The 22321-nt window shown below is 56.4% G+C and overlaps 1 protein-coding gene across 1 annotated transcript in view; it reads left to right on the top strand.

Moving 5' to 3' along the window:
- RIMBP2 (RIMS binding protein 2) overlaps positions 1 to 22321 on the top strand; it is a 205733-nt gene that overhangs the window by 115336 nt on the left and 68076 nt on the right. Inside the window, exons 3-4 of the mRNA XM_064578194.1 lie at positions 538 to 627; positions 9941 to 10063. The gene's annotated coding sequence lies outside the window, so the exon portion shown is untranslated. The remainder of the gene's footprint in view (positions 1 to 537; positions 628 to 9940; positions 10064 to 22321) is intronic.

The raw sequence follows: 22321 nt of genomic DNA on the forward strand, positions 1-22321 counted from the left end.
AATTCTGTGCCTGTCTGGGCAGAGAATCTGGCAGGTCCCAGAGTTCTGCTCATCCCCAGTGCTCCAGCCACTCATAGTCCTCAGAGATTTTTACCTCATTTTTGAGCAGGACAACCCTTTAAAATTTTCTCGAGCACACTTATTCTGGCAATGTGTTTGGAGTAGTGCTTGTGAGGAAAGGGTCAGGTCAAAGCTTGACTTAACAAGATTGCCTTGTTAGGATGCAGACGTCGTGCAGGTAAGCACGCCACATGTTGGGGGTGAATTATCTGCTGGGAACCTCACAATGTGCTTAATACATATTATTTTATTATATTCTTATAACATCAATGTGGAGCACTGTTACTCCCATTTTATAGAGTAGGACACTCATGGCTCAGAAAGAAGAAAGAAGCTGGTCCCACCTCACATGGAGTATGGATTGCAGAATCATCCCCAACCTCCTACCTACCTCCAAAATCAGAACCCTTAGCCACCATGCCCTGCACGTCCCTGAAGTTGGGGGTCATCTCACGAAAACTTTTCCTTCCGTCCTAGGAAAATGAACTGAAGGATGCCGCCCACGGGGAGCACCGCCTGATACTGCATGATGCCGGCCTTCCTGCAAGGGCCTGGCAGCCTGACGAGGTAACCGGAGGCGGGGTGGCAGGGAGGGGCCTCAGGGATGGGGGGCAGGGGCAGAGGGCACCACACAATGCCACCCAATGTGTGGGTGGCCAGTTCCCGGGCCACACCTCTTCTGTTCCTTCATACGACGCCCTCACAAAGCACTCAGTGCTGTCTTGTTCAGTGTCCACTGGTGATCTTCACCTAGAAGTCTGTTGGGATCGTGTCCTTAACAACAAGGCCAGAGCGAACACTTTGGTGTCCCCCAAACCCACCCATACCAGTCCTCCCTCAGCTTTTATCAGCCTGGTCCATGGCACTGCTATCCACCCAACTGCCCAGGGCAAGGTGCTAGGAGCCATCTGGATTCTTCTCTGACCTCACACCTGCATCTGGCTCGTCAACCAACAAGCGGCATCAGACCTTCCCTCCCCATTGTCTCCATCTCTGTTATAGCCTCCAGGCTACAACCCCAAGGCTGAAAACATCCCCTAATTGGCCCGCCTCCCTGGAGTGCTCTAGCTATACGGCCGGCTGACGATGCTCCTCAGAGCAGCCTTCCAATGCCTCCTGTAAATGGAAATGGCATGCCTCTCCATGGCACCATCTTGGTCAACCTGACCTGCCCCTCCGCCTTCGACTCATGAAGCTCTGGCCACCCTGACCCTTTTGTTCCTCAGTCCACCAAGCTTGTCTCAGCACTCAGTAATTTTCTCTGCTTAAAATCCTACCCTGTCATCTTCAAAGACCTGCCAGCTTCTTGGCATGCATTCCGAAGAGTTACTTTGTCAGCAAGACGGTCCATTGCTGCACACTCTGTGCCCATCCATCCCTCACTCCTCCTTTGGTCTTTGCGACCTCACTGGTTTTGTTTTCTTGTATCTCTTATCACGTAGTCCAGGGAGCAGAAGCCTTTGCTGTCATATTCATCAGTGTCTCCCCAGCGCCCGTAAGAGCCTGCGTAGTAGGTGCTCAGAGATTATCGGCTGATGACTGACTGGTAGTTTGCAGTTGCTAATTTCATAGCCACACTAATGCACATTTCAAAGAATAACTGGGTTCTAACAATTCATAAAAACAATGGAACTTTCTTGATTTGACACTTATTTTTCTGCCTTCCAGTTGGCCAATTTCTTTAAAAAGACGTGCTTTTCAGAAAATAACAAGTGTTAGCAAGGCTGTGGAGAAATTGGAACCCTCGTGCACTGTTGATAGGAATGGAAATTGTACAGCTGCCGTGCGAAACAGGATGACGGCTCCTTAAACAATTAAAAATAGAGCGACCGTATGATCCAGTAATTCTGCTTCTGGGTATATTTCTAAAAGAATGGAAAGCAGGGTCTTGAAGAGATATTTGCATACTGGTGTTCCAAGCCGCACCTTCACACTGGCCAAAATGTGGATGCAGCCCAAGCGTCCGTCAGCGGCTAAATGGAGAAAAAAATGTGGTCTGTATTTACAATGAAATACTATCCAGCCTTAAAAAGAAGGACCTTCTGACACCTGCTACCACGTGGATGAACCTTGAGGACACTATGCTCAGTGCCATAAGCCAGTCCCAAAAGACAGATACTGTGTGATTCCACCCAGGTCCCTAGAGATTCAGGGACCTAGAGCCTCAGAGACAGGAGAATGGTGGGAGCCACAGGCTGGGAACGGAGGGTTAGTGTTTAATGGGGACAGAGTCTCAGCTTGGGGAGGACGAAAAGAATTCTGGAGATGGATGGAGGCGATGGTTGCACAACAGTGTGAATGTTTTTCGTGCCACCAAGCTGTACGTTTTAAAATGATTTAGTGGGTTCAATTTTATGTGATGTGTATTTACACTATTTCCTAAAGAGCTGCTGTGATCAGTGCATCTCAGCCCTCCATGGAGTGCCTTTCCCCCTAGCCCAGCAGCCCCCACTCTCTCGTGTTCTTTCTTTCCAGATCTGCTCTCGGAAAGGGCTCTGATAAAGTTGGTCTCACTGAGGCATGAATGCATCATGAGGCTTAGTGACTCTCTCTGCCTGAGACTATTTTTATTTAAACAGGAGCAGAAATGTAAAGTCATGGTGGTGTTTCAGACAGCACATGCAGGCTGAGAATAGGGCTGGGGGAGCTGGGCTGTAGGGCCGTTGAACCTGGGACCGTTTTCTCTCTTCTTCTCACCCCATGTGCACTTCTGTCTGCTCCCAAGTGGGGTTTCTGTGCCTGGAGTGGTGATCGCAGATTTGTGAGGGCACAGAGATGGAGCAGAAGCAGGGGCGATGGTCCTGCCTGGGGGCGTCCAGCCTGGCCGGTGCTGGTCAGCTCTTGGGCATGATCGTGCAGGTGAGGTCTCCTTTCCCGGACCTGCTGCATGGCTGTGCCGATGGGCAACACTGCTCCCGTAGGATCCTCACAAAACCCAACGTGTTTTCACTTAAGGTTTGAAACTTCTCCCTATGCTGCCTCTCCGCTTTGGCCTTTTAAACAAGGCTGTGAGGCACAGACATGAGCTTGTATCCCTTTCAGCTTTGCAGAGGGTGAGGGCGCCCAGTGATTCACCAGCACAGACAGGAATAGCAGAGTTTTGAGAGAGAAGGCAGGGAGACTGGCAGAGCCATGCAGCTCTGCCCTGCCCCTCTGAGTGCTCTACAGGCTCAGTGTTTCTTCCCTGTGCCTGGCCTGGCTACTGAGAGAGAGATGGGTACAGGGATGGGATGGGATGGGGGTAGGATCAGGTGGGGATGGGGATGGAGATGGAGATTGGGATAGGGATGGAGATGGGGATGGAGATGGGGATGGAGATGGAGATGGGGATGGAGATGGAGATGGAGATGGGGATGGAGATGGAGACAGGTACAGGGATGGGATGGGTTGGGGGTGGGATCAGGTGGGGATGGAGATGGAGATGGGGATGGGGATGGAGACAGGTACAGGGATGGGATGGGATGGGGGTGGGGTCAGGTGGGGATGGAGATGGAGATTGAGATGGAGATGGGGATGGAGATGGAGATGGAGATGGGGATGGGGATGGGGATGGGGATGGAGATGGGGATGGAGATGGGGATGGGGATGGGGATGGAGATGGGGATGGAGATGGGGATGGGGATGGGGATGGAGTTGGAGACTGAGATGGAGATTGGGATAGGGGTGGAGATGGGGATGGAGATGGGGATGGAGATGGAGATGGGGATGGAGATGGAGACAGGTACAGGGATGGGATGGGATGGGGGTGGGGTCAGGTGGGGATGGAGATGGAGATTGAGATGGAGATTGGGATAGGGGTGGAGATGGGGAAATAGATGGGGATGGAGATGGGGATGGAGATAGAGATAGGGATGGAGATGGGGATGGAGATGGAGACAGGTACAGGGATGGGATGGGATGGGGATGGGGTCAGGTGGGGATGGAGATGGGGATGGGGATGGGGATGGAGATGAGGATGGGGATGGAGATAGGTACAGGGATGGGATGGGATGGGGGTGGGGTCAGGTAGGGCTGGAGATGGAGATTGAGATGGGGATGGGGATAGGGATAGAGATTGAGATGGGGATGGGGATAGGGATAGAGATGGAGATGGGGATGGAGATGGAGATGGGCATGGGGATGGAGACGGGTACAGGGAAGGGATGGGATGGGGTGGGGATGGGAATGGGGATGTGATCAGGTTGGGGACAGGGATGGAGATAGGGATGGAGAAGGACAAGGGAGAGGGAAGGCATGGGGAACAGCAGTCCCCAGAAGACTGTCGTGGGGCTGGTGTGTGTGTCCCAGGGTAACTAGGGGAGGTGAAGGGGCCGGGTTGCTTAGTGTTGTTGAAATAAGTATTGAAGCACAGCACCAGATTCGTGGGGTGGGGGAGCCGTCCCTGCAGAAACACAGGAGCCCTCCTGGTTCTTGGGATGAGGTCTGGAAATTCCCAGTGCCCCCATCTGAGTCCGGCTTGGGGTTGCAATCTGCTTCTTAGGAGCCCTGATTAATAAAGAAGTATTAATGACCTGGCTTTAATATGGAAGCAGAGAGATGTGTAGTTCATGTCCTCCCTGAAGCTTGCCCAGAAATGACTGCCACTTAGGTGCAAAGTCTGATGTGGGTTTCTCTGGAATATTGGGTCCAGCTCCGTGGGGCAGACTCCCCTGTGCAAGGAAATGGTTGAGCTGGGGACCCAGGACACCATGCGGAGAAGGTGTTCAATGGGTCCAGTCCTGAGTCCCTGGTGTGAACGGGGATCATCCGCCTCACCAGCTGTCCTCCCTCTTCCTCTAATAGGAGGAGGTGATGGGCGTTCAGAAGGCCGACACCTGTCCAGGCATCTGGGGTCTGTGGGGCTAGGGACCCTGGCTGCAGGGAGAGGCCCCTGGCCCAGGGCTCATGCCTCCGTACCATCTGTCTTTTCTCAGAACAAAATCTATGAGCGAACTCAGCTTCCCATCGGACGGGAGCAAAGGAGGAATGGTCGGGGCCCCTGACTTTGAACATCTAGGAACTTTTCCTATTTACTATCTTTGTTTTTTGTGGGGTCACAGTTTATATGTCTTAGAGAAAACCTCTTTATGTCCTTTTTGCTCTTCTGAGACTTCTTTCTCCATCCCCGGCTCGGTTCCCAGGAGGATGTTCTGGTCCCAGTGCCAGCGTGGCAGGGGGCGGGGCCTGCCCCCCGGGAGCGCTTTCTCTGGTGGACGTGACTGGCTTCAAGCTCTCGCGGTGGGCAGCGGGGCCGGGGAATCTGTACGCCCGTGGGCTCCTCCATGGAGGCTCCTGGCACCGGCAGGGCTGGGAAGGCCACTGGGCAGCGAGCGAGGCTGAGGCACCCGCTGGGCGAGCGGCCCCTCAGTGCTTTTTATTTGGATGCGTGTATTTCCAGGCAGGATCAGCTGCTTCCAAACCAGAAAGAACGCCTTCTCTGCTGGGTTGGCCAGCTGAGATTCTGTCCAGCTGCGTGCAGCAGGGACCCAAGGGCGGTGGCCTGAACACCCGGGAGCATTATTGTTCTCATGCAGCAGGATGTCCAGAGCCCGGGACGAGGACACAGCTCCTGCCCCCACCCCCCAGTGCCATCCTGCTGGGGCCGTGACTGTTGTGGGCTTTTTTTTTTTTAATGATTTTATTTATTTATTTGACAGAGACACAGTGAGAGAGGGAACACAAGCAGGGGGAGTGGGAGAGGGAGAAGCAGACCTCCCGCGGAGCAGGGGGCTCAATGAGGGGCTCAATCCCAGGACCCTGGGACCATGACCTGAGCTGAAGGCAGACGCTTAACGACTGAGCCACCCAGGCACCCCTGTTTTGGGCTTTTTAAAGACTTTATTTCATTTATTAGAGAGAGAAAAAGAGAGCATGAGCATGGGGAGGAGCAGAGGGAGAATCAGGCTCCCCACTGAGCAGGGAGCCCGACACAGGACTCGAACCCAGGACCCCAGAGATCCTGACCGGAGCCGAAGTCAGACGCTTCACCAACTGAGCTGTCCAGGAGCCCTAAGCCATGACTGTTAACGATCTCCACGACAGGGTGGCTGTTCCATCCCTGCGCATCCTCACTGTTACTTCAAGAAGAGGAGACAAAGCTTTTCTCAGGAAGTGCAGTGTTCATGAGATTGTGTTGTCCCCCAGAGATTTCGGCTCAGCATCATACGGAGTCTCCACCTGGGTCACCAGGCTGCCTGGCATCAGAAGTCCCCAAACCAAGGTGTGGGCAGGCTGTACCCCTTTAGGAGAGAAGCCATCTGCTCACCTTTTCCAGCTCCTAGAAACACCCACAGGCCTTGGCTCGTGGGCCCTTCCTCCACCCAAAGCCAGCAGAACCACATCTTCAAAAATCTGCCTTTTCTGACCCTGACGCTCCCATATCTCCCTCCTGTGAGGATCCCGCTGGCCCTACCGGGACCGTCTAGGACGAGGGCCTTGACTGAGTCAGCTCTGCAGAGTCCTTTTGCCGTGTAAGGGAGTGCAGTCCCCGGTTCTGGGGATGTGGGCGTGGATGCCTCCACGGGGTCATTATTCAGCCCGCCTCAATCAATCCCCAATCACCCCCTGGCCCACCTCCCCTCCCTACCAACAGATCTTCTTTCTGTCCTTGGAAAGACCAGAAGAATGACCTTACTCATTCTGCTAAACATGTGGGGGACACTATGGGGAATTGTAGGTCAGAGAAATACCGAAGTCCCCGTGTGAGATGAGGTCTATTAATGCCAACAACTCCTAGAGCATCTTCGTTGTCCCGACGTCCCTGCATTTCCTCCCTCATCCTTGTCCACTTCACTTTAAAAGACTGACTTCAAGACCAATGCAACTCGGGTCTCCCCCAATAGTATCCCATTCTCTTATGTTACTGCAGTGACCTGCAGAATGTCCAGGTACCAGAGCACAGCATTTTGGCTCCATGTGGGGTGTGTAGGGTTTCCGGGCAGGCCTGATGCTCCCACGTCTTCGCTGACCATCATGTGTAGCGTCCCCATGGCAGAGCAGGTCCGGCGCCTTCCGGAGACTCCAGATGCACATGTGCAGGTTGGGCAGGGGCAGCAGGGCCGGGGGAGAGGGCGCGGGGGAGAGGCTCTCTGAGTGTACCTGTGGCTGTGGGGGGAGGACACTGTGTTGGGGTCACCAAGACTGCCCAGGCACCATGATTCACTGGGAAGGCTTGCAGGGCTCAGCGCACAAGCATGCTCATGGTTACGATCCATCACCAGCGAGATACAAAGTACCGTCAGTGGCGGGAAAGGAAGATCCAGGGGTGGCCGGCCTCCAGCCTCCAGAGCCTCCCGTAGGAGTCAGCCGGGACGAGCTCAGTTCCAGCAGCACCAGGCGTCACCGCACACGTGAAGGGTTGTCCCAGGGAGCCCAGCAGAGCCCCAGTGCCCGGAGTGTCGAGGGGGCTGTTGTACTCCCCCGGCACATCCCAAATCCCCGCCTCGCCGAAGGAGAGCAGGTGCTCAGCAGAAACCGCATGCTGTGCACAAAGAGTCTGGACACAGGCAGGCCTTCCCATCAGTTAGGGAATCGGGAATAGGGATTGGACTGAGATCCAAACTCCCAGTCGCCCGCCACCGACCAGCCCTGCCAGCAGGCCGTTCCAGGGACAAGCAGCTTCGGGCCTGCCGAGAGAGCGCTTCCGAGCACAAACCACTCCTGCAGGTTGCTGGCAGGAACACCGACCTGCCTCTCCTCAGCCCCTGCTTTCCTGCTGGTGCCTCCTGCTGGCCAAACCTCATCAGGAACCATATGGTCTGGGAGACTGACCTCCTGAGGCCTGAAGCCCGATGAGTGTGGGTGGACAGTAGACCAGGAGGGACCAGCAAAATCCATCTGGCCAGGAACACAGCCGCCTTGCATGTGCCTGTCCTCCCCCGGTGCCTTTTCATTCCTGGAGCACTGACTGCACCAGGCTCCCTTCCAGGCTCCAGTGACAGAGAACTGGGTCACAAGGACAAGTCCTGTCCAACTGGGACTTTGACTCTAATGAGGAGCAACCGCAGGGAAATGTAAACAGCTACACAGATAGTGTGAAATGCCTGTGGGAAATAAAGCCCGGCCAAGCAGCAAGGCCACTGGGGGCAGACGAGTGGGGAGGGTTTTGTCACCTGGAACGCAGGGGGAGGGCCTGTTTGAGAAGGTGGCATAAATGACGAGAAGGAGCCAGACCCGCCAGGATTGGGGGAAGGGGGGGATAGGTACTTGCCATGGGGCAGACAGCATGTGCAAAGGCCCTGGGGTAGGAATGAGTATGGCTTGTTTCCGGGATAAAGGGAAGACCAGGGCAGCCCGAGTGAGTGGTGGTACGGGGCAGCAGGTCAGATGGGACAGCTGGAGGGCCAGAGGCTGCAGAAGCATGCAGGAGTCTGGACCCAGTTCTGATTTCCGTGGCAGCCACGGGAGGTTTCAATCAGAGGGAGGCAAGCCCTATATTCATCGGGGTGCATGCTGGCTGCTGTGGGAGGCTGGCCATGGAGCCCTGGACGTTGCTCTTGACGAGTTAGAACATGGGAAATGGTGGCTTCCGGCAAACCTGTGCCCTGGTGTTGGGGTTCAAGTCTGAGTTCAAGCGTGAGTTCAAATAGATCATGACTTTTTCACCTGCAGCATTTGAATTTTTTTCCCAAGCTCGCTGCCTGATGCTTCATGCTGGAGCAGAACGGCGTTTAAATACTCCTGTGATTCAGACCTCTCCCTGACCCCTTAATAACAGCCTCCCCGCAACCCCGTGCCATTCAGGAGCGCCACGTGGGGGCCGTCCTTTCTTCAGGCGCCACAAAAACTGTCAGGTTGAACTCGTAGTCTGTACACAGAGTGCTTGCAACAGAAAGGGCCTCTTTTGGAGCTGACAAATATGACTTGTGGCAGTCTGTTATCGAAGCCATAATTCACGTTGTAAGATCCGGGAGGAGGGAAAGAAATGAAAAGCCTGTGGTTGGGCTCAAATATGCCACACAGCAAAAATGAGCAGGGAATGAACCGAGGTATCTTCCCTCATCAGTCGCATGTCCTCACTGCTTTCAAAGAAGCCATAGGAGAGAGATGGAGAGTTGATGGTGCCTCCCACCTAAGGTCAGAACCTGGTCCTGGGAGCTGTGGTCTGAGAGTGCACGCGGTTCCTGAGGTTATTAGGACATCCATCATCCTAAAGCACATGGAGGCTTGTCGCCATTTTTATGCACTTTTAAGACAAAAGTGAAATTTTTAGACAAAAGAATTAGTATCCTGGACAATTTGGATAATACTTGTATGTGTTAGGGTTCTCCGTTCAAAGGGACAGGAAATGATTCAGACTGGTGTAAGCAAACAAAGGGAATTTATTGGCCTGTGTGACTGGAAAGGAAATATTAGCTTCAGGCACAGCTTGATCTGGGTGCTCAAATTAGGTCCTCAGGATCCTGTTTCTCCCTCTGCTTCTCCTGGTTTTATGTCCATCTTGTTGGTTCTGTTCTCAGTTGGATTCTCCCCTCACGATGGCTCCAGCTCCAGCCTTGTGTCCTCAACTTTCCAAGTCCAGTGGACAAAAGAGGGAGAGGCTTCCCATGCTTCTCTACCAGTCCAATGTCTCATTCTCCATGGGTGCAACTGGGTCTTGGGTCCCTCCCCAGCAATCACTATATCCAGGGGATGGGATTGCACTGACTGGCCAGGCCCGGGTCACAGTCCTGTTCCTGAGCCAGTCCCTGCCGCTGTGATGGGGGAGGCGGGAGGAGGAGGGGATGCTGGGCGCTGATTGTCCACACACATTCACCCCGGCAGGACTGGACCCACCGTGGAGTCCACGATCCAGGATGAGGGAGGGAGGGGAGATTCCCCACAACCCCGAGGAGGAAGTGGTAGATGCCAGCCACTGTGCGTGCAGTCAACAGCCCCTTCTCTCCGCCCTTGCTCCCTGTAGGTGAGAGCGGAGCATGCTTGGCTCCACCACGCGCTCGCCGTAGTGACCAGAGAACGCGATTCGGCCGTGAAGGAGAAGCATCAGCTCCAAGCCAAGCTGGAGAACCTAGAACAGGTCCTAAAGGTAGGACCGGGACACCTCTGCATCCCTTAGGGCCAGTGCACGGGACGAGGGGCCGCGGGACTGCAAAGCGGACAGGGGTTGAGACTCTGTTTGACGCCATCGCCCACATTCAGGGCCCTCGGGGCTGTTTTCACCCTTTGGATGATATCAAAAGTGATAAATAACAAAGCCAAATGTTTCTGGAAGCGGTCCCATGAAACCAGTTATACATTCCCATTTCTTAGGATGCTAAACTCAGCTGAGCAAGAGATGGTGGGCGGGGCTCGGAGTGGGAACCCAGCGTCCTCATGTTGAGGCCCCGGGGCGTCTACGTGGGCTTCTCAAACCTCATGAATTTAAGCTGTTCCTCACCTTTGTTCTAAAGAGAAACCTTTGTTATAAAGAGAATAGCTAAGTCAGAAGGCTGCTTCATCAGGGTGCAGGGAGCTGGGGGCCCTTCATGCATTCCTGAGGAGCTGGGATCCCCGTCAACATTTAATGGGGGGGGTTGATTTGCTGCTGATGGCATGGAGTTAAGCTGAATGAATTCTCGTTAAGGAAACTTTTTTTAAACATGGGAGACTAAGTTAATCATCACCTCTTGTCCTGGGGTGCGGTACCGACAGGGTCCGAGCACAGCAGTCCCCGCCCTCCCTCAACTGAAGGGACCGTCCTCCCATGGGGGGAAACCGCTGGCTCTTGGAGGGAAGCAGATTCCTGGCTGGCAGGGTCTGGGGTGAGGTGGGAATGGGGAGTGATGGCTTTTCTTCGGGGTGATGGAACATTCTGGAATTTGTGTGATGATTACACACCCTTGTGAATTTACCAAAACCCCTGCTCTGTACATGCCCGCCTCGACCTCCCCGAAGGCAGGGCCCAGGCTGGCTCTGACCAGTCTGCTGTCCACCGTTTGCTCTAGATTTAGGACAGCACCCGACGGAAAGGAGGTCCTACCATGTAATCATGCATTTCCGCGGTGCACAGACAGGCCCTGAGCTCTCTGAAGGCACAGAGCATGTCCGTCCCACCCTGCCTTCCATGCTCGGGACGACTTGGGGTGGTGGGTGAATCGGTGGCGGCTGGGCTGGGAATCCGTGGCTGTGTCCCCGGGGCTCTGCCCACGCCAGCTGGATTCACGTCGTTGGGAAGGCTAGTGCCGAGCACCGTGGCCGCCCAGGGGGCGTCGGGTGGCCTGGAGACCTTTATGATTGGCACGACCGGGGAGGGGGCTTATTGGGGTCTGGAGGGCAGGGACCCCCTGCAGGGCAGCCTCCAAGACCAGGACCCAAAGTGGTGCCGAGCCTGGACACCGCGTGGACTGGCTTCCCATTGCTGAAGAAGCAGGAATGTGTCCCCCTGCCGTGCAGGGGGCCAGGCGTCCGAGAGCAGGGCATGGGCAGGGTGTTCCTGTCTGAAGGCTGTGCACACACTCTGTTCCGAATCTTTTCCACCTTCTACTTCTACTGGCTGCGCACGGTGCCTGCCTCCACCTTCGCTCGTGTTTGCCTCCTGCGTACAAGGACGCTGTACTGGACGCTGCTGGGCCCACCGGGTAGTCTCCCCTCAACGCCCTCACTTAACCGCACCTGCAGGGTGAGGGGACATGATGACGGGCCGCAGGGATCGGGAGGTGGGTGTCCTTGGGGGGCGGAATTCAGCCTGCCCCACCCGAGACGATTTGAAGGAGGTGAGTAACAGCACCGATCTATCTGAGAGCAGAGGAGTCCTCATGCATAGGTTCAGGGGTGTGAATTCCCACCGGCGCAAACCTCTGTGTGTCCCCCTGACCTGCGTGCTTGGGGCCGGTCTCTCCTCCTACCTGGAGTGGGTGGGGGCCATGTACCTTGACCAGCAGCGTGGAGCCCACCGCCCTGCCCGTCGGGCCCCGGGGTTGAACCTCAGCACTCGGGCCTTGCACGCAGGCAGATGTCCCGGGTTCGAGCCCAGGTTCTGTCCCTCGCACCTGCCAACAGCACCCTCTCTGGCTGCCCTCCTATCTAGGGGCGAACACCCCAGGGGTGTCATCTGTCCTCAGAGGGCAGAGCTTAGGGACTTTGGGGCAGGGAAGTCCGGGTGGAGAAGCTAAGCTGTGGTCTGGGGGTGGCGGTGGGGTCCGGATGGGCACATCCCGTGAGGCCACGGCACAGGGGCCCATCTTCTAAGGGTGGCACTGGGTGGGCAGCTGGGTGGGCAGCTGTCTCCATCAGCACAAGTCAGTGCCCATGAGGGCCCCACAGGGACACGGGGCAGCCGGGAGCGCCCAGGCTTCTGGCACTTGCCTCTCTCGGTCTCCAGGCCCCGCCCTGCCATCCTAACCTGCCTGTTGCATTGACCATGGCAGCCAGAACAGCACCGTTCAAACTGAGATCAGGTCCCAACGCCGCCCCCAAACCTCCATGGGGGCGCGCTCCCAAAGCCTCACCCCTGCGCGGGCCTCTCTGGGCTCCCACCCTCCGCCCTCTGCCCCCACACTCCCACGGCTCCAGTGCCGGTCGGAGCACAGCCCTCCGCTGGCTACCTGCCGCACAAAACGCCTCTCTGTTCAGCTTTACTGAGTGAATGAGCCATAGCGGCTCAGGGACGTCCTGCTAATCATCAAGAAGGCGGCTCCTTTCAGTTACCAGATGATGCGTGAGGCGGACGCATTTGGGTTCAAGTGTGACGCTCAGATGGCAATCACAGCGTCTCGTCACTCGGCGGTCTGGCGGTCCCGGCTGACTAAATTTTGTTGCCTTGTAGCTGACGCCGTCTTCCAAGCCCCCGAGTGAAGGGGGCGGGAGGGACACGACACTCTGCGAATGCAGCATGCCCATTTTATGCTAATGAGGTGTGACCACAGCCCCACGCTGTACCGGCCTGCATTCCGTGTCTGTCCCAACTGATAATCAGTCTAGTGGTCACGGTCATATGTTGGCTTTTTGTTTCCAAATATCACTGGGAATTCAGTCTAGCTCAAGACGCCGTGCGGCTCTTCTCTGATGGTCTGTAATGCATTCTGTAAATCATAAGTCCACCAGCACACAGTTCCTCTGGAAGCCTTTCCGCCGTATCAGGGGCTGCCAGGTAACTCGGCGCTTGAGCAGCCTGAAGGGTGTGACCCAAATGCTGATTGGAAGAGGACGCGGGTTTCCCAGCGCCTCGGACACCTCGCAGGCTGTTGCCATCACCCTGGTGAGAGACCCAGTGGAACCCAGAGGAAGACCTAAGTCTTCTCAGCGTCTCGGACTCAAGGATTCTGCAAGAAGGCTGAGTGCTTTCCACACGGACCTCCTGTTGCCCGGGGCTCAGGGCATCCTAGGTCCTGAGCGTCAGACCAACTCCCGTGGAGAGAAGAGTCCCAAGCACAGCGGCCTCCTCCCTTTCCTCTGTCTTCTTGCGCAGGGCCCGGCAGGCAGTGCTGTCTGTCAGACGGAACAGACGTCCGTCTGTAGTTGAGGACGGGACGAGAGCCCTGGCAGGGGAGAGTGGCTGGCCCCAAAGAGCTCAGCCTGGACACGGATGACGGAGGCCGCGAAGCAGACAGGGCCCAGCAGGGGCAGCTCCTGGGGACGGGACTGTGGCTGCGGAGGGAAGCTGCTGGATGGCCGGGATGGGGTGAGCAGTGTCCCCCACGTTCATGTCCGCTCAGAGCCTGTGAGTGTGACCATGCTTGGAAAGAGGGCCCTGCAGATGGGATGGAGTGAGGCCTGCGCCTGATCACAGGCCTCTCCAGCAAGACTGCGGAGTGGGGCTGGGGGTTACAGGCCTGGTTGGGACCTTCCTGTTACTTGAGAGTCCTGAGCGCTCTTGGTCGGATGCACGCGAGGCCAGCAGCAGGTTACAAGGGATCCTGTGTCAGTCTCCCTTCCAGCAACAGGACCAGAACGCACAGCACCCTGTGCCAGGTCTGGAAGTCTGACTCAGGTGCATAGAGACATGCTCCAATAATTAAACAGCGCATTGTATTTTGTGATTCAAAGGAAAAGGGAAAAAAACATTCAGGACCGGGTTCTGTTCTCATAATCAACAGATTAGTCCATTTAAATGTAGATAATCTAAGGCTTATTTTGTGTTAATGAACAACTGCTTATCTGGGATTAATAAGTGACTCTCCCAGTAACAATTATAATCTTCCTTTATCTGCGGCTCCTTCCCTGCGCCCCTCCCTTTCCTGGTACCCGCCCGGAGATTCAGCCCTGTGCGGACCTGCCTGCAGCCGTTCTCCACCGTAATTAATGTTCTGTGGCTCGTTTCCTATGTTCTGATACTCAGGCTCTGATAACACCCTCCGGGGGTTTCTGCAACATGAGAATAATGCGGAGGGCTCCGTCTCCAGCAAAACCTTCCATGGGCCTGATCCAGGCATTGATAGCGTGATCTCGATGTTCAGATACCAGCCAGAAACAGGAAATTTGCTGCTCTGAAAGCTTCCCTGGCTGCCTTCAGCACTGCGGGGAGAGACTTTGCAAGAGGCCAAGTGCCCGCTGGCCCCTGGCGGGCGCTGCAGAACACACACACATCCTGTTCTGCATCCGGCAGAAGGTGGGACCCGGTCCCCTTCCGAGACTCAGACCCTCACCCCTGGTGCCGAGCCAGCCCATCAGACTCCCGAGCTGCTGAGCGGGCTAGGTGTTCAACTTCACGGTCATCAGGAAAATGAAAACTGAAACAGCGGTGGGACGAGGGGCCCCTCCATCAGATTAAGAAACCTTTGGGCGGGCTGGCGTGGAGTGGGGAGCAGGTGCACGCTGCACCGAGACAGCGTTTCTGGGTTCCAGCCCTGCACATTCCCGTGTGGTGCGTGCGCACCCTGCCCTGGGGCCTCATGTCCAGGAGTCCATGCAGACTCTGAAGCCCCCAGGACGTGCCCTGCACATTGCACACGGCCTTCTCCTCCCTGGCAGACACAACAACGTGGTACACTGCGTATCCACCTGCACTCACGGACCAATGAGTCAGGGCCACACCTAGTGGCCAAAATGTGTACCCAAGTGAGGGCTTCCACCTGTCATCCTGGGGGCGCACAGGACCGTGGAGGGGGATTGCGTCCTCTGCTCCAGACCTGCCCCTTTCCCGCACCTCTTACCACCCCCTCCTGCTCACCCCTGCACCGCAGACACTCACACCGAGCTGGGTCCTGCCTCACTGAGCTCTCCCTGAAACTTTCCTCAATGGGCTCCTTGTCATCATGGGGGTCTTGGCCAAATGTCACCTCCCTCACCAGCTTGAGTAGAGTCTCTATTACGTCCTTCTCCCCTTGCACACTCCCCTGCCTCACCATCATCCTTTATCGGTCCTTGAAACTCCCATTCACTTGATAGATAACCCATTTATTTCCTGCATTCCCCGCCCCCAGAATGTAAGCTTCACAAGAACAAAAATAATCTTTCACTTGTTCATTATTCTATTACAAGCATCCAAGCATCTGGCATGGAATAAGCGTTCCATAATGATGTTTGGATACATGAAGGCACGTGTTCAGGAAGTAAACTGCGCTTCAGCCAAAGCCCACAGTCCCTGAAATGAGAAATCGAGTCTCATTTCTTCCCTGTTTCCCTGCCCACTCAGCTGCTGCATCCAGAGGCATGCGATCCTTTCTTTCTCTCTTGTCCTGGCCATCCCATCCATGGCCCCAGTCACACCAGCCTTCCTTCACCCTGGCACCTGCCATGATCCTTACTACCACAGGACCTTTGCACATACAATCCCCTCTGCATAGAATCCCCTGCCCATCACACTTCTAACCAACTCCTACTCTCGCAGGTCACCTCCCCAGGGCTCATCTGTTCGCGGGTCAAGACTCTCACCACTGAACGAATCTCCATGGTTTTTGGACGTATATAGATGTAATTGTACCCACAACAACCACAACATAAAGAGGGAAAGTGAAGACACTGAGCTGTGCTTGTGTTTCTACATTCCACTCGGAGAGGCAAATTACAATTCTGAGTAGATTATTTAAATTTAAACACGTATATTGAGATTCCTGGGGCAACCACTAAAAATTAGGTAAAAATTTATAGCCCAACACTCAATAGATACATGAAAAGGAAATGCCCAACACTCACACAAAAAAGACAATCCAAAGAAGGTAGGGAAGGGGAGCTAGAACAATGAAGAGGACAGAAAACATGGAAAACATAATCAGATGGCACACTTGGAACTCACCAATAATTGCATTCAGCGTAACTCTGGGCAGGTCACCGTGAATCTAGTATTTCATCTGGTCCTTCCAGCAACCTTGGGAAGGTGGGCTTCTTCCTCTGTTTGACAGAGGAGCGTACTGGGGCCCAGGGCGGGCGGGTCTGACCCACTGCGCAGGCTGAGTGCCCCTGTCCCTGCGTCTCCACCTGCACTGGGGGCCGGCGGGGAGCAAGGGCCAGTCCACGGGACTAAGGACAAATCGGGAGTCAGGGAAGCTCCCAGGTATTGTCAAAGGGGCTCCCCACTTCCTAATTTTTTGTGGTGTGAGAAACGAAGACACTTTGGCAAAGCCGTTTCCGCTTCCAGAATGCACACGGCTCTGTCTGCCTGCTAATTCCTGTTATGAATGAATCTGGCTTGCAGAGGCGGGACAGGAAGTCACAGGACACGGAAGACAAACCAACAGCTGGAGATGCCCCGTCTTCCTCGTGTCTCAAGGTGTGAGCTTGGCCAGTGCCGGGGTTCCTTCCACCAGATGTCATGCGGAGGGAGATCGTGTGCAGAGAGCCCTCGCCATTGCCACGGTGCAAACCGGAGCCCATGAAGGCGCATCAAACGTGTCACCAGTAACTCGTATGAAGCGAGATTAGTTTCTCCTTAATTTCTTCGCTCACGCAGGGCAAGATCTGAAGCAGAAGACACACCCCCCTTTGATCTAACATTGAGGAGATGATGCGGGGTGCTCCCTGTGTGCCCTCTAATGTCTGAGCGTTGCAGGCCACTGAAATGCTGGTGCTGACATCGACAGCCAGCTATAAACGTCGCCGCTTTAAAAAGAAATCCCGCTGCAGGGTGTGCGTTTCAGACGGGCCTTCCTTGCTGCAGTGCCCAATCCTTAGTACTTCTCGGATGTGAAACGCTCCTGTGGAACGGGGCACGTGCCCCCAGAATCGGGAAGCTATGTGTAAAGGGAAGCGAAGCCGAATATTAGGAATTTGGTGGGGTTTGGGTTTCGGTGAAAGCCAGGGTTTTTCGGGCTCTCTGTGAGAACCCGTGGGTCCTAGCACTGCCAGGGACAGCGGAATCAGGACGGCATGAGGAAATCATAGGAATGACGACGTGAATTGGCTCCCAGGAGAAATGAGGCTGCTCTTTATTGCCCTGGCCACACGGCACACACCTCGCCTTGTGGCCGAGCACAGAGTGTGTCTTCCAGCCTGAGAGCTTCAGAGACGTTGCGTGAAATGGTCTCACGCTGATTCTCTTGCGGGAAGCCTGCTGCGTATCAGCACATCCCACACACACGGGCAGGATCCCATGGGAAGCCTCCCGCCCAGCAGGGAGATGACAGAGTGAAGGGATGTACGCACAGGTCAGGGAGCTGGGCTCCCTGGGTTCAAGTCCTTGCTTCATCATTTCCTGGCCGGGCAACCTTGAGCAGGTTACTTAAGCTCTCTGGGCCTCAGTTTCTTTCTCTATAAACGGGAGTAAAAATATTGCCTGCCACCGAAGTTGTTGCAAAGATTCAGTGGGTCGTGTGTATGAAGTACTTAGCACAATAATCTTTCCAGAACTTGTGCTTAGGTGAGGATGAGGATGCTGATGTGTGGGGCTGGGAAGACCATGCCAGCAACCTGCTTACAGGGACAAGAAGGACATAGGTGTACAGTCTACGATGAGCACCAAGGAGGGCTAGTTGCTGCGGCCCCACATGCGGGATCATGCAGGTTTGTGGTTTCCCACATCACTCCCCTTCCTTCCACCTGATCCCTGAGCTCCTCCTCTGGCTCCTTCCTGGGGTGGAGGGTCCCAGTGTTGAAGGGTTGAAGTGTGGCCTCTGCGTACGTCCTCTGGACTGGCCATCTGCCCGGAGTTCCAGGGACATCCCCTCGGTTGGTTCTGTTGCTGGACTCCTGGGTCTCCAGATCCACACAGCATGGGTACCCTGTGCCTAAGGTAATCTCCTGCCAGCAACTTTGAGCTTAGGACTTCTTTGCTTGACCAGTGGTGGAGAGACATGGCAGCTGGTATCTACCAGGCTTGTCCAGGCCCCCTGACAGGATGACTGTCGTGGTAAACCAAGCACCCTGACCCCACCCACCCCACCCACCCCACCCCACCCCTGCCTCCCTGACCTCCAGTTTATACTCTTTCTGCTGCTGAGAAGGTGTCACTTACTTCTGGAAAGCTCCTTTGGCTCTCTGGCTGTTTCTTACCCCAAACAGGGAATTGAAACAAACCCAAAGCTGTCATGATCCACCAGCTGTCTCTTTATTTTGAGAAGCAAGAATAAAAAGTCATGAAATTTCAGTGCATAATGTAAGACATGATGGAATTACATTTTGTGGCAGCCGTAAATGCTGTTGAAAAATATTTTAGTTCGGGCAATTTGGGATAAAGTTCATAGAAACCTATGTCAAATAGTTTGAAGAAAAAAAAAGAGGAAAGTCATTGGTTGATAAAGTGGGGTATATGAGAGATATGTTAGGCTTCAGGCATGGCTGAATCAAGATGCTCGGATGATGTCATCAAGAATAGTCTCTCTTTAGGGTGGCTCAGTCGATTAAGTGTCTGACTCTTGATCTCAGCTCAGGTCTTGATCTGCCGTCCACAATTCTGTCTGAGTCTGGACGCCTGAGATTTGGGGGCTGATTTTAAGTCCCGACCTGAGTCTGAAAGCCTGAGAACCAGGAGCATAGGTGTTCGAGGGCAGGAGAGGATGAGAGCAAACTGGCCCTTTTGCCACCTTTTTGTCCTTTGGGTCCTCAGTGGAGTAGATGAGGCCCACCCACGTAGGGGAGGGCGACTCCTTTCCTCTCTCACCCATTCAAATGCCATTGTCTTCTGGAAACCCCTCTCAGACACGCCCAGAAATAACACTTCCCCAGCTCCCTGGGCACCTCTGCCCAGTCGGGTGGACACATAAAGCCGTGGGGGTGACTTCTGTCCTGGAGAGCGTACTGGATGTCCTCGGGGACCTTGTGGGGGCAGGAAGACCACCTGTGTGTGTGGTTATGGCCAGCACACAGAAGCACTTTGCAAACTCTGAATATTGAGCGGGAAGGAATTGGGGGGGCGCAGAGGGGGAACTGCGTGGATGGTGGTGTCATTGCTGAGATGGGCAGACTGGGGAGCAAGTGGTTTGGGAGAGAAAGTCCAGAACTCAGTTTTGGACAGGCTAAATTTGAGATTCCTCCTGTCCCTCCGGGTGGGGAGGGTGAGTGGGCAGTTGGCCACCGGTGAAGAGATAAGGATTTCATTTGGGAGCGAGAGTTTATGGATGGCAGCTACAGCCGGGAGGCGGGCTATCCGCCCCAGAAAGGGTATAAGCAACCATCCTGGGGTGGAGAGACCACGCAGGAGGAAGGGAGTGGCAGGGAAGGAGGGGAGCGGCGGGGCACAGAGCGTGCCTGTCGAGGGGAGCCCGCCAGCTGGAGAGGTGCCGAGGGATGGGTGGCTGCGGGCTGGCCGGCGTGGGTGTCAGGCAGGGGGTGTCAGCCGAGGGGTGGGGGAGGCCAGACAGCAGAGCGGGAAGTGAGGGTGTGGACGTGGCCAGCGGAGACGCCTCCGGAGCCGTGGGGCTGGGAAGGGCAGCAGGTGCAGGGGCAGTGGTGGTGGTGGGGGGGGATGTTGAAGGGACAGGTGTGGTCCGCGCTCCCACGAATTGGTCCTCCCTGCTGGGGCATCACGGCCTCGAACATCGTACCGCACGAGGGGCATGTATTTGTACACACATGTGCGTCCCTGACAGCCACTCCACAATGACCGGCTCATCAGCCGCAGCAATTCCGAAGCCAGTGGTTTTCGTCCGTCCGACCCGTTAAGTCCAGGCATGGAGCGCACGGAGGGCCTGCCGCCCGGCGATGCCCCCGCGGCCGCGAAGCCTGCCCCGGCGCGCTCGGACCGTCTCCGGGTTCGGTCCGTGTTCCTCATGGATCCTTGTAAGGAAGATGGTTTCCTCCTTCCACTAATAGCTTCCTTCCCGAAGCTAAATAAAGAGTACCCGGGCTGCATTCGGCAGCGCGCGCTTCCAAAATAAACAGAAGCTCAGAAATTAGCCGGAACAATAGTGTAATTAGACAGCTGCGTCATTGTTCGTGCAAACCAGCTTGGCGCTCGGAGCCCGAAGCCGCGCATCTGCCCGCAGCGGACTTTCAGGGTGGAGAGGGCGCGTGGTAGGAGGCCTCGGGCCAGGAGAGGTCGGACAGCAGGCGGACCCTGACCCGGAGGCTTGCCGCCCTGGAGAGGCTTCCGCGCTGTGTGGCCTCGAGCGAGCAAGTCGTTCGGCTGCTCCGGGTCCGGCGCCCACGGCCGGCGGTGACCGCAGCGTCCAGCTGCCGGCGTCGGACGAGGCGGTGCGCGCATTGGCGGGTGCGCAGCGCACAGCGAGCGCCCATCGATGGGAGCGCAGCCTCTTCTTCGCCACCAGCTTATGGGTGCCCCGGTCCAAGCCGCTAGCGGTCCTGCGGGAAGATGCTCCCCTCCTTCTGCAGGCTCCTCCCCTCTCCATGCTCCTCCCCTCCCCACAGGCTCCTTCCCTCCCCACAGACTCCTCCCCTCCCCGCAGGCTCCTCCTCCCCCTGCATACTCCTCCCCTCCTTGCAGGCTCCTCCTCCCATGTGCAGGCTTCTCTCCCACACAGGCCCCTCCCCTCCCCGCAGACTCCTCTCCTCCCCATAGACTCCTCCCCTCCCCACAGGCTCCTCCCCTCCCTGCAGGCTCCTCCCCTCCCTGCAGGCTCCTCCTCCCCATCAGGCTCCTCCCCTGCAGGTTCCTCCCCTCCCTAGGTTCCTCCCCTCCCGTTGGCTCCTTCCCTCACCACAGACTCCTCCCCCCCGCAGGCTCTTCCTCCCCCTGCATACTCCTCCCCTCCCTGCAGGCTCCTCCTCCCGTGTGCAGGCTTCTCCCCCGCACAGGCCCCTCCCCTCCCCTGCAGGCTCCTCCCCTCCCCCACAGGCTCCTCCTCCCCCTGCATACTTCTCCCCTCCCCGCAGAATCCTCTCCTCCCCATAGACTCCTCCCCTCCCCACAGGTTCCTCCTCCCCTGCAGGCTCCTCCCCTCCCTGCAGGCTCCTCCTCCCCATCAGGCTCCTCCCCTGCAGGTTCCTCCCCTCCCTAGGTTCCTCCCCTCCTGTTGACTCCTCCCCTCCCGTAGGCTCCTCCCCTCCCTGCAGGCTCCTCCCCTCCCCCACAGGCTCCTCCTCCCCATCAGGCTCCTCCCCTGCAGGTTCCTCCCCTCCCTAGGTTCCTCCCCTCCTGTTGGCTCCTCCCCTCCCGTAGGCTCCTCCCCTCCCCTGCAGGTTCCTCCCCTCCCTAGGTTCCTCCCCTCCTGTTGACTCCTCCCCTCCCGTAGGCTCCTCCCCTCCCCGCAGGCTCCTCCCCTCCCCCACAGGCTCCTCCCCTGCAGGTTCCTCCCCTCCCGTAGGCTCCTCCCCTCCCCGCAGGCTCCTCCCCGCAGGCTCCGCCCCTCCCTGCAAGCTCCTCCCCCGCGCACGCGCTGGAGCGGCCTCAGGGCGCCGTGCCGCGTGACGTGCACAGGGCTCCTTGGGCTCAGAGAGAAAGGAGACCCAGGACTTCGTAGACGCCAGGTACCCCGCACCTCGTAAGACATTCACAACACCTGCACGGAGCAGGCGCTGACTCATAATTAGCCGTCAACAACAGTTACTTAGCGTGTTGCTAATTAACCATTTACAAATGGCTAATGATGCTAATGAATAATCCGGGGGAGAAGGTGAAGCACAGAGAGGTTAAGGCACCGGCCCAAGCTCAGCGCTGGGATTTGAACCCCGGCCGCGCGGCTCTCGAATGCGGTACTTTGCCGCGTGTGGCCCCGAGGTCCCGGAGGCGCGTCTCCACCGTCCGAGCGGTATCAGTGCGGTCCCCGTCAGCGCCTGCCGCGAATGCTTGCGAAGGAGGCCAGTGTGGCTGGAGCGGGGCGCCGGCGGACAGCGCCGAAGCCCGAGGTTCGGAGGCCCCACGGAGCCTGACCCGAACCTGGGACGGCCACTTGCCAGGGTGTGATGGGCCGGGAGAAGCTCCCCGTGCCTGCTTCCCCCGTTACAGTGCCTGCCTCCTAGGTGAAGGGGAGGGTGGCAGGACGTACATCGCCCCCAGAGGCTTGGAGCGCTACCCGCTAGGTAGGCGGGGATCCGT

The sequence above is a fragment of the Mirounga angustirostris genome, unplaced genomic scaffold, assembly GCF_029215605.1.
Source record: "Mirounga angustirostris isolate CCGP_5_RB_7025 unplaced genomic scaffold, mMirAng1.0.hap1 SCAF_14, whole genome shotgun sequence".
In the NCBI taxonomy this organism is placed as follows: domain Eukaryota; kingdom Metazoa; phylum Chordata; class Mammalia; order Carnivora; family Phocidae; genus Mirounga; species Mirounga angustirostris.